Here is a 12,007-nt window from a genome sequence, read left to right on the forward strand (position 1 = left end):
ACTTCTATTTCTGCATAGGTTACATCATGTTCTCATGTTCACACCCAAATACTAATTACAATCCACCACCACACACATGTGCCTAATCATCCCTTTTGCCCTCCTCTCTCCCTCTTTCCCCTCTGATAACCTATGTGTTTGCTGTCTCTATGTGTTTGCTTGTTGCTGTTTTTATCTACTACTTATGAATGAGATCATACAGTATTTGACCTTCTCCCTCTAACTTATTTCACTTAGCATAATACCCTCAATGTCCATCCATCTTGTCACAAATGGCTGGATTTCATCGTTTCTTATAGCTGAGTAGTATTCCATTGTGTATATATACCACATCTTCTTCATCCATTCGTCCCTTGATGGGCTTCCAAGTCTTGGGCTATCGTGAATAACGCTGCAATGAACATAGGGGTGCATGAATCTTTACACATTGGTGTTTTCATGTTCTTTGGATAGATACCCAGCAGTGGACTAGCTGGATCGTATGGTAGTTCTATCCTTAATTTTTTGAGGAATCTCCTTACTGTTTTCCATAGCGTCTGCACCAGTTTTCACTCCCACCAGCAGTGTATGAGAGTTCCCTTCTCTCCACATCCTCTCCAACACATGTTGTTTCCTGTCTTGTTAATTATAGCCATTCTGATGGGAGTGAGATGATATCTCATGGTAGTTTTGATTTGCATTTCCCTGATAGCTAATGATGTTGAACATCTTTTCTTGTGCCTGTTGGCCATCTGTATATCTTCTTTGGAGAAATGTCTGTTCAGGTCTTTTGCCCATTTTTAATTGAGTTGTTAATTTTTTTTGTTGTTGAGATGTATGAGTGCTTGATATATTTTGGAGATTAACTCTTTATCAGGTATATGGTTTGCAAATATCTTCTCCCAATTGTTAGGTTGTCTTTTCATTTTGTTGATGGTTTCCTTTGCCATGCAGAAGCTTTTCAGTTTGATGTAGTCTCATTTGTTTATTTTTTTCTATTGTTTCTCTTGCCCAGTCAGACATGGTGCTTGAAAATATGTCACTAAGACTGATGTCGAAGAGCATACTGCCCATATTTTCTTCTAGAATTTTCATGGTTTCAGGTTTTATATTCAAGTCTTTAATCCATTTGGAGTTAATTTTTGTGTATGGTGTAAGGTAAGGGTCTACTTTCATTTTTTTGCATGTGGCTGTCCAGTTTTCCCAACACCATTTGTTGAAGAGACTTTCCTTTCTCCATTGTATGTTCTTGGCTCCTTTGTCAAAGATTAGCTGTCCATAGATGTGTGGGTTTATTTCTGGGCTTTCGATTCTATTCCATTGATCTGTGTCTGTTTTTGTTCCAGTACCATGCTGTTTTGGTTACTATAGCTTTGTAGTACATTTTGAAATCAGGGAGTGTGATACCTTCAGCTTTGTTCTTTTTTTCAGGGTTTCTTTGGCTATTCGGGGTCTTTTGTTGTTCCATATAAATTTTAGGATTCTTTGCTCTATTTCTGTGAAAAACGTTGTTGGAACTTTGATAGAGATTGCATTAAATCTGTAGATTGCTTTAGGAAGCATGGACATCTTAACTATGTTAATTCTTCCAATCCAAGAGCATGGAATATCTTTCCATTTCTTTGTGTCTTCTTCAATTTCTTTCAGCAATGTTTTATAGTTTTGGTGTACAGATCTTTCATCTCTTTGGTTAAGTTTATTCCTAGGTATTTTATTCTTTTTGTTGTAACTGTACATGGGATCGTATTCTTAATTTCTCTTTCTGCCACTTTGTTGTTAGAGTATAGAAATGCAACTGATTTTTGTATGTTGATTTTGTATCCTGCAACTTTACCGTATTCATTTATTACTTCTAAAAGTTTTCTAGTGGATTCTTTAGGGTTTTCTATATATAAAACCATGTCATCTGCTGATAGTGACAGTTTCACTTCTTCCTTTCCAATCTGGATCGCTTTTATTTCTTTTTCTTGCCTGATTGCTCTGGTTAGGACTTCCAATACTATGTTGAATAGGAGTGGTGTCTGGTTCTTGTTCTTAGAGGGATAGCTTTCAGTTTTTCACCATTGAGAATGATATTAGCTGTGGGTTTGTCATCTATGGCCTTTATTATGTTGAGGTACTTTCCTTCTATACCCGTTTTATTCAGTTTTTATCATAAATGGATGCTGCATCTTGTCAAATGCTTTCTCTACATCTATTGAGATGATCATGTGATTCTTTTTTAAAGGTTTATTTATTTTTTTCCCCAAAGCCCCAGTAGATAGTTGCATGTCATAGTTGCACATCCCTCCAGCTGCTGCATGTGGGACCTGGACTCAGCATGGCCGGAGAAGCGGCGTGACGGTGCACGCCCAGGATCCGAACCTGGGCCGCCAGCAGCAGAGCGCGTGCACCCAACTGCCAAGCCATGGGGCCGGCCCATGATCATGTGATTTTTATTCTTCTTTTTATTAATATGGTTATCACGTTGGTTGATTTGCAAATGTTGAACCATCCCTACAGCCCTGGAATAAATCCCACTTGATCATGGTGTATAATCTTTTTAATGTATTGTTGATTGCAATTTGCTAGTATTTTGTTGAGGATTTTTGCATCAACGTTCATCGGTGATATTGGCCTGTAATTTTCTTTTTTTGTGTTGTCCTTGTCCAGTTTTGGTATCAGTGTAATGTTGGCTTCATAGAATGAGTTAGGGAGCTTAGAGGGGCAGTATTTTTAACTCTTGTGGAAAAGAAAGGATCCTTCAAACTGTTACAGAATTCTACTTTCTGACCTATGCATTCTAATTATGCACTCTCTATGACCTTCAGCTCTCTGTGACCTTGAGCTCCGCAGTGTATCAGTTTATTTGACTGACACTAAGGACTTTGAGTACTCATCTGTATTCCACCCCTCTTCTCCAGTCCTGGTAGATAGGAGAGCGCAGAAGGCTTCCTTGATAGCTGAATCCCTGGAGAAACATGCCTCCTAGCATGGTAACATCCTCCCAATTTCCCTCCTTTGTGTTCCTGTTCATTGAGGCACATGTCTTCACCCTTATCAAGATGTGTCAGAAGATTCAGCGTGTTTATATGGCCTTTTGATTGCTGATCTTTCTGGAAATCTCTCTCCTTTTGTGACACTGTACCAGCAACTTCTTACCTAGCATGTGGCCTGGTTCCTCATGCCATAGGGAGCTTGTGATTTTTGATATGTTAAGCTGACACCTTTCTTGGCCTCAAGACATGCTGCAGCAATAGTGTTCTTTCTCAAAACTAACACAACACTAAGCTGAAGCTCCATGAAGAAAAGCACTGTCTATTTTGCTCAATGCTGTATCCTTAGCAACCCATATATGTCTTTGACCATAGTAAGTCTTTTTTTTTTAATAATTTTATTCATTTATTTATTTATTTTTCCCCCCAAAGCCCCAGTAGATAGTTGTATGTCATAGCTGCACATCCTTCTAGTTGCTGTATGTGGGATGCGGCCTCAGCATGGCTGGAGAAGCAGTGCGTTGGTGCGAGCCCAGGATCCGAACCCAGGCCGCCAGCAGTGGAGCGCACGCACTTAACCGCTAAGCCACGGGGCCGGCCCGGACCATAGTAAGTCTTTAGCAATGAATGAGTGAATAGTCTTCTTGGCAACCTCCCAAAGACTTCTCAGTTCCTGCTCCTGCTTTCTGCCCATCTCTCTCAATGTTTCATCTCAAGTGAAGTAGAAATGTAAAGAACAGTGCAAGTGCTATGCAAGTCCTTTCATTATGTTTTCTGGCATCTTTCTGAAATCCTTGATTCTGAAAGTGCTCTGGCACCAATTATTTTGACATTGTGATTTCTTCACTTTGCCCATCTTCTGCTCCTTAGGTCTGTATTTTACAAAACATATAGTTTTTGGTTATTAGAATAATCCCAAAATTGTTAAGATAATTTTGATTATTGAATTAAACAAACATGTGGGAATTTGTTGGCTTATGTAACCAATGGGTACAGCTGGACTCAGGGAAAACTGGAACCAGGATTCAAATGCTGTCAAGATTCTCTTTATGTGCTTATGGTCTTTGCTTCTCTCTGGGGGAAGCTTCATCTGCTCTGCTTCTATTGCAGAGCAACTTTCCTCCCATTGTGTGGAAGATGGCTGCCAACAGCTTTCAAGTCTCATCTCAGAATCTCTATACCAAAGATCAATATGAAAAATCATAGGGAGAGACTTAGGTTGGCCTGGCTTGGACTACATAATCCCCCATGGACCTACCTATGTCCGGGGAACTGGAGGATTGGGATCATAAATTCCTTTTAGTGAGAGAAGAAAATGATATCCCACATAAATCAATATAATTTACAGAAAATTGGGTTATTATTCAGTGTTTAGTGAGATACTTAGTGATAGACTAAGAGAAAGTAGGGATTATTTCCTAATATACTTATGAAAGCCAAGTTTGTGTTAAGTTACGTCATCTTTTACATCATTGAACATAGCTATAATAGAAATCCTTGTCTGCTAATTCTAGCATCTGGGACATCGTGGAATCAGTCTCTGTTGATTATCTTTTCTCTTGAAAGTGGGTCACATTTTGCTATTTTTTTATTTGTTTAGTAATTTTGGATTGTATCCTGTAGTTAACGAACATTATGTTAAGGTCTCTGGATTCTGTTGTATTCTTTTTAAGAACGTTGATTTTATTGTTTTAGCAGGCAATTAAGTGGATGGGCTAAAACCGCAAACTTTGTATTTTAGGCGGCAACTCTAATGTTAGGTTAGTTCTTTCATCTTTTGTTTGACTGTCTTATGTATGCATGCTTCAGGGATCAGCTAGATATTTGGGCAGCATTTATAAATAAAATCTGGGAATCTCCTTTTCTAGCTCTCACCTTTCCAGGATTCTCCCACTCACTTTCCAGTGGCTGTGATTATCCCAAAGTCTGTCCTCAAGTTCTTTAGGCCAGAAAGACTGGGGCTTTTCTATGAAAGTTTTGATGTCTTTCACCAAAGGAGGACCTATGTTAGGCTACACTTAAATTGTACTCTCAATCAGATGAATTGATCCTGAAAAACTTTAAATGTATTCTCTTTGCACTTACAAAAAGAGGTGCCTTTTTCCCAAGAGTAGTGGAAAGTTGGGAGAGAGGAGCTTGAGACTGTAGCCAACAGCTGTGTTACCTTAGGCGAGTCTGACGTGTGATTTTCCCCATTTGGAACATAAAGTATCTGCCTCAAATTTCTTTAACACTAACTTCTCTACAATTTCTAAAGTTCTGTGATTTTCATGGTGGGATGACTTTGAGAAATATGAAGAGCTCTCCCTTCTCTTCATTCCCTTTTTTAAAACAACTCTATTATGGTACAATTGGCATATAATAAACCGCATAGATTTAAATCGAATGATTTGATGTGCTTTGACTTGTGTATACCCCTGGGAAACCATCACCACAATCAAGATAGTAAACGTATCCATCACTCCCAAAATTAACTTGTGTTCCTCCTCCTCCTCCCTTCACCTCCTTCTCTCCAGCCAGGTTACCACTAATCTGCTTTTAGTCTCTATAAATTACTAGGTAGTGGTATCTCCTTGTGGTTTTGATTTGCATTACCCTAATGATTAATGATATTGAGTATCTTTTCATGAATTTATTTCCCATTCATATATCTTCTTTGGTGAAGTGTCTTTCAAATATTCTGCCCACTTTTTTATTAGGTTGTTTGTTTTGTTATTTGTTTTTCAGAGGTGTGTGTGTGTGTATGTGAGGAAGATTGGCCCTGCGCTAACATCTGTGCCAATCTTCCTGTATTTTATATGTGGGATGCTGCCACAGCATGGTCTGATGAGGGGTGTGTAGGTCCACGCCTGGGATCTGAACCTGCGAACCCCAGGCCGCCGAAGCAGAGGCCACGAACTTAACCACCATGCCACAGGGCCAACCCCCAGAGTTTTTAATATATTCTGGATACAAGTCTTTTATCAGATATGTGCTTTGTAATTATTTTCTTCCAGTCTGTATCTTATCTTTTCATTCTCTTAACAGTGTCTTTTAAAGAGCAGAAGTTACATGGAGCTTGAATTTCTGACCCATATAAGTACAAGATACCATAAAACGGTAATGGTTTCAAGTCACTAAGTTTTAAGGTAGTTTATTACATAGCAGTACATTATCAGACCATTCACCATAGACTCTTTAATCTTAAATTACCAAGGAATGAAGAAAGGGGGGAGCAGTAATGGAGTCAGACAGCAGATACAATGATTAAATCTGCTTTTTGTCCCACCCAGTGGCTCTGTTTTTACTCCTTTGGGAAACTGGGTCTCTCCTTGAATTCTACAGTTTCAGGTCCTGTTAAAAGAGAAGGAAACGAGTTTCTTCTCTACAGAAATGAGGCTACCCTCTCTCCTAAGTCACCTATTTTGGAAAATAGAACCTTGATAACAAGGCAGATCCTTGAGACACCTCTGAAGTTGGTAGGTCTATGGCAAGGACCAGTGGGGAGACATGGTCTCCAGCAAAAATTTAAAGTAGGCCAGGTTTCCTCCAGTGCTCCTGGAGATCCATCCTCTCATACACTCCTCTCCCTTTTCTGCCAGGGCCTTGTGCTATCTCCATCCTTTTATCTGTTAAAACTAATTCTTAAGAAAGAATCTGATGTCAGTCATTTATCTGTTATGGTGGCCTTATTTTGCTTTTATTCCACATCTTATCCTGTACAATTCATTCATTCATTCCATTTATTCATTTATGTTTTTATTCACGTACTCTAAAAGTATTATCAAACACTTCTGCATGCCTAGTGCTGAGGATACCATGGAGAACCAGTTTTAGTGCTTGCTCTCAGGGAGCTTGCAGAGAGTGATGTCATTGCCTCTCTGGCCAGCTGTGGGTATTGGAGTAGACCCAGGAGTTCTTCCTGAGATATCCTTTTATCTATCTGGACTATATGTAGGTCCCACTGTACAATATTTTCAATGAACATATGCCATTTCCTATAAGAGCGTGTGAGTCTGAGGGCTGTGGAAGTTCTTCCAGTCCAGAGACAGATGTTTCAGGCAACCTCTGCAGAAAATTACATCTTGTTCTTCTACAGAAGGAAGTGGGGGAGGGAGTGTTAACTTACTATATAAACAACATTCTCAGACTACAGTTGATGGACAGTTACTTTTCTCAGCAGACCTGCCTTTGGCACCTCAAGATGATAAGTTTGGAAATCCTAAAATATCTTCCCCCTTTTCTGAATGTGAAATTTGAAGGGGAATATTTTGATATGATTTCCTGTACTAAATGGTACCTGAACATTTGCAGACACAATGTAATTAGAGGATTGTTTGGTGCTTATAGAGTATGGGTTGTCAAGAGCTAGGGCAATTTAATGCGGAAAAAAATCAATAAAAAATATGATTGAAAAAGGATAGTGAACAAAGTTGTTAGCCAAGTTCCTTTTGCTTCTAAATGCAGAATGAAACATCACAAAAGAAAAGGGAGATATCTAGGCAAAAATGGAGATATCTAGAACAAAAGTCCAAGTGGCTTCTGCTCTAACGTTGCAAAGCCACACGTATCGGCAAGAGCAGTTCTCAAAACCCAGACAGACTGTCAGCAGTGGAAGGTCAGATTCTCCCTCTCTTAAGCTGAAATTGTCTTGTGTTAATGCTTAGTGTTTTTGTTTGCAGTTGTTTTTAAAAATAATTTTGGGCTCAATAAAGGAAATGCGATTGCTATAACAGTTGAATTAGTTGAAGAATCTGAAATGTCCTAGATTATCTAAGAGTGCAATTAAAATGACTTGGGGGCATTTTTTATTGTAAAAGTGATACACATTCATTGTTGTAAATCTTGAAGATACAGATAAGCAAAGATCGTATCTCAACTATTAATATTTTGTCATATAGCTTTTAGTCTCTTTGCTTTTATGTCTTTGTCTTAATTATATAAGAATAATTAAAATTCAATTATAAAACATAATAGAAAGATACAGTACAAAAGGAGAAAGTGCTTCTTCACCCACATAATCACTGCCAAGAGTTTCTTGTCAACCTCCACTTTTTTCTACACGTATATATTTACCAAAAATGGGGTTCTATTGTACATTCTGCTTTATGACCTACTATTTGTCTAATCATATATTAATTATAGAAAATATTCTTTTACATGATTTTTTTTGGAATGAACTTAGTGATTTAATTACTCAATTCCTTATTAATATTTAGGTTGTTCTAATGTTATGACCATCCTGATAGATAGGTATTTGTGTGTATCCATAATTAGTTCCTTAGGATAAATTTCCAAAGGGGAGATGTTGAATCAAATTTTTTCTGAACTTTTAAGGTTTCTCTTGAGATTAAAAAAAATTGTCCTCCAGCAAAGTTTTAGAAATTTGTATTTCTAACAACAGAGTATGAAAAAGCCTCTTTTCCTTATTGTTGCCAATGTTGAGTATTGTTTTTAATCTTCTCCAATCTGATTCTAAGAATATCTTATTATTGTAATTTATATTTTTTTGATTGCTAGTAGGATATGAGTGTGCCACTTTACAGTGTAAAGGAAATAGTAAAGTTAATGTTCTTTGGTATTGTACTTGGGGCTTATCTGGGTACCTTGGATCAAAGAGACTCAAAGTGGGAAAGTTGCTGTTTACCATTTTGTTAGATGAAGTGGGATGTGTGGCAATAACTAACTCAAAGATTCCATACCAACGGCCTGAGGCCGTGTGTATTTCCCATAAGAAGTGACAGGAGAATGACATGTGCTGGGAGCAAGGACTGGAACAATGAAAGCCCTTGTGGGGCCATGTCTTATTTTCCTTTGGGAGAGTTTCTTGGCCTTGGGTTCTCTGGTGTCTCTATGACTTTCCATCTCACTTGAAAGTGGGTCAACCTCTTTGAATGCTTTTCTTCTTTCTGTAGGAGTTGTTGACATCAATCCATTTTAGAGTGCCAGTCTATGCACTTGGACCTCATTTTGAGTAACTATCCTCTCTCATCTGCCTAACTCAGTAGTTCTCAATGCTGGACTGCACATTAGACCCACCTGTGGAGCTTCCAGAACAATTCATACTTCTCTCCCTTCTCCATTCTCTCAGACCAATTAAATCAGAATCTCTGGGCAATGGGACTTGGGCATGGTGGTATTTTATTAAAAGCTCCAGATATGACACTAGTGTGCATCCAGGGTAAAGAACCATCGGGCCAATTTATTTCCTCCCTTCAGTTATGACAGGAATTATCTCTTTTCACGTCTTCCCTCTCCCTGTATATACGCATCTTTTGTCTAGCCAGCTCCAAGTTGGATTTTATTGAGAAGAATCAGAACAACAATATGGGTGAACAATATACAGCTTTACTACATAGGAACACGTAAACCTAATTGTGAAGAATATCACAAGGATGTTTTCCTTTTAAATCAGCAATCTCTCCTTCAAGAGACAGTTCAGCATGTTATATGCATAGAATCAATTTCATATATGTATTTGCACCAGCAAATAAATCATTGCTTAGCTTCAAAGATGTGGGTCTAGAGGTTTAGCCAGGGAACTAGGAAGGGATATTGGTGTTCTGAAGCAGCCTATGAGCCTGGAGAAACTGTCCTGTCTGGGGCCCTGTCCTGACCTCTGGCAACCAGGCCACAATCCCAAGTCTATCTCCTTTGTTTTTGCTGACATCTTGGCCATAGAAATCACCAATCACACTGGTCAGCCTGACCCACGGCTCCCACTATGGCTTTTCTTCAATCTCTCTCTCTTCAGGTTGGCTCTGATGCAGGACTTTGTAGTTTCTCTCTAGTGTCTCAGTACTAGTCCAAAATGTTTCTCTTTCCCCCATGGTTCTGAGGAGCCACAGGAAAGAATAGCTCCAAGCCAAACAAGGCAGCCTGCTCCCCTAGCAACAATAGTCTCCTTTTTCTATGGTCTTCTCCAGTTCCCTCTTTGGAAAGCTTCCCCATTCTCTAGAACAGTGGGCAAGACACAAAAGTGTATATTTGATATGCAAAGGCTATGCTTAGTATTCAAATAGTGCTATCCCAACAGAAAATTTCTCAGCACTTTCAAATCCATGAACTCTTTTCTGTTTCAATACTTGTGGCCCTGCTCCTGCTTGCTGCTGGGTGAAATAGAAATGCAGTGTAAAGAAAATAGATAGTTGTCAAAGACCTACAGGCACGCAGGAGACTTTAGCAAGTCGCATTTCTCTGAGCTTTAATGTCCTCACCTATAAAGTCCATAATAGTACCTTCCCTGCTATCCCACAAGGTTGTTGCAAATGAGATGATACGTGGAAATATGTGATTTGAAAACTGTGAAGGGATAAACACCTCTTTATTGGTGTTTAATTTATAAGTAATAAAATGCACAAAGTTAATATGTTTTTGACAAATATATACACCTGTGTAACCAATACTCAATGCAAGATACAAGAGCTTATCATCACTGTAGAAAGATCCCTGTTGCTCTTTTATGATTAATCCACACCACACTCCCCACTGCCACACAGGAAACCACTATCCTGACTTCTGTAACCATGGATTCATTTTCCTTGTCCTTGAACGTTGATAAACATGATCATACAGTATGTGTTTTTGTATTTGGCTCTTTTCCCTACAATAATGTCAGTGAGATACATCTATGTTTTGTGTATCATTCCTTTTTATTGCTGAGGAGTATTTCATGGCATAAATATACCACATTTTGTTTATCCATACTCCTATTAATGAATATTTGAGTTATTTCCAGTTTTAGCTATTATGAATAAAACTACTATGAACACTCTTGGGTGTGTTATTTCATGGAAATACACTTTCATTTCTCCTGGGTATGTACTCAAAGTGGAATTGCTAGATCATAGAGTAGGTACAGTTTACCTTTATAAGAACTGCTAAACAGCTTTCCATGGTAGTTTTATGAGAGTTCCAGATGTTCCACATCTTTTTGAATCTATTCAGCCTCTTTAATTTCAGCCATTCTCGTGGGTTTCAGCGTGGTTTTAATTAGCATTTCCCTAACGACTAAAGGGACTGATCATCTTTTTATGTGCTTATTGGTCATTCTTTGGTGAAGTGTCCTGTCTTTTGCCTATTTAAAAATTAGGTTATTACTGGAGTGTTGAAGTCCTTTTTTGTTTCCATTCTTACAGTTAAAAATCCTTCTAATTATATTAGTTTGTTTCATTAGCAAACACAATTGAGAACAAATTTAAGAACAGAACACTAAATTTAATATCCAATGTTTTTTCAAACTTTAATACTAATACAAATCACCTGGATATCCTGTTAAAATGAACATTGCGATTCAGTAGGCCTGGGGTACGGCCCAGGATTGTGAATTTCTAATAAGGTGCTGCAAGATATTGATACCGCTGGTCCAGTTATCACCTTTGAGTAGCAAAGTAATAAATGCTTCTTTGATGATGGAGCCCAGGCAATACTGGAAGGTCATTTTTTACAGGTACTTCTGTATTTATGGTAGATCTCTGTTCTTGTGGAGTCATAGCCTTAGAATGCCAAAGGTGAAACAGGTTTCAGAAATAAGATTAGAAGTTGTAGATTCTAGTATATTGATTTCACTAATGGGCCCAATTCTCCAACCTCATTATTCAAACCATTTGCCATGTAGCTTTGTTGTGTCATCACTTTCACTCTCTATCAGCCCTGTGGCCTGATTTGTCCAATGCGATATTAGCAGATTTGATAAAGCAGAGGCTTGAAGAGTGCTTGTGCATTCACGTTTGCCCTTGCTTGTTTCTCTGTGTTCACCAGTTTAGCCTTCTGAAGAATGAGAGAGACACGTGGTTCTATCACCGTGCTGCTCCAGCCAACACTCAGCAGACCACCAAACAAGTGTGTGAGCCTGGGCAACACCAGAAGACCTGCCCCACCCAACCCCACCCAAATTGTTGATTTGTACACTCTTTTTTTATTTTTATTTTTTTCCCTTTTTCTCCCTAAAGCTCCAGTAGATAGTTGTATGTCATAGTTGCACATCCTTCTAGTTGCTGTACATGGGACCCTGCCTCAGCATGGCCGGACAGGCGGCGCGTCGGTGCATGCCTGGGATCCGAACCCGGGCCACC

The sequence above is a fragment of the Ceratotherium simum genome, chromosome 10, assembly GCF_057802395.1.
Source record: "Ceratotherium simum simum isolate JZ-2026a chromosome 10, ASM5780239v1, whole genome shotgun sequence".
Classification (NCBI taxonomy): domain Eukaryota; kingdom Metazoa; phylum Chordata; class Mammalia; order Perissodactyla; family Rhinocerotidae; genus Ceratotherium; species Ceratotherium simum.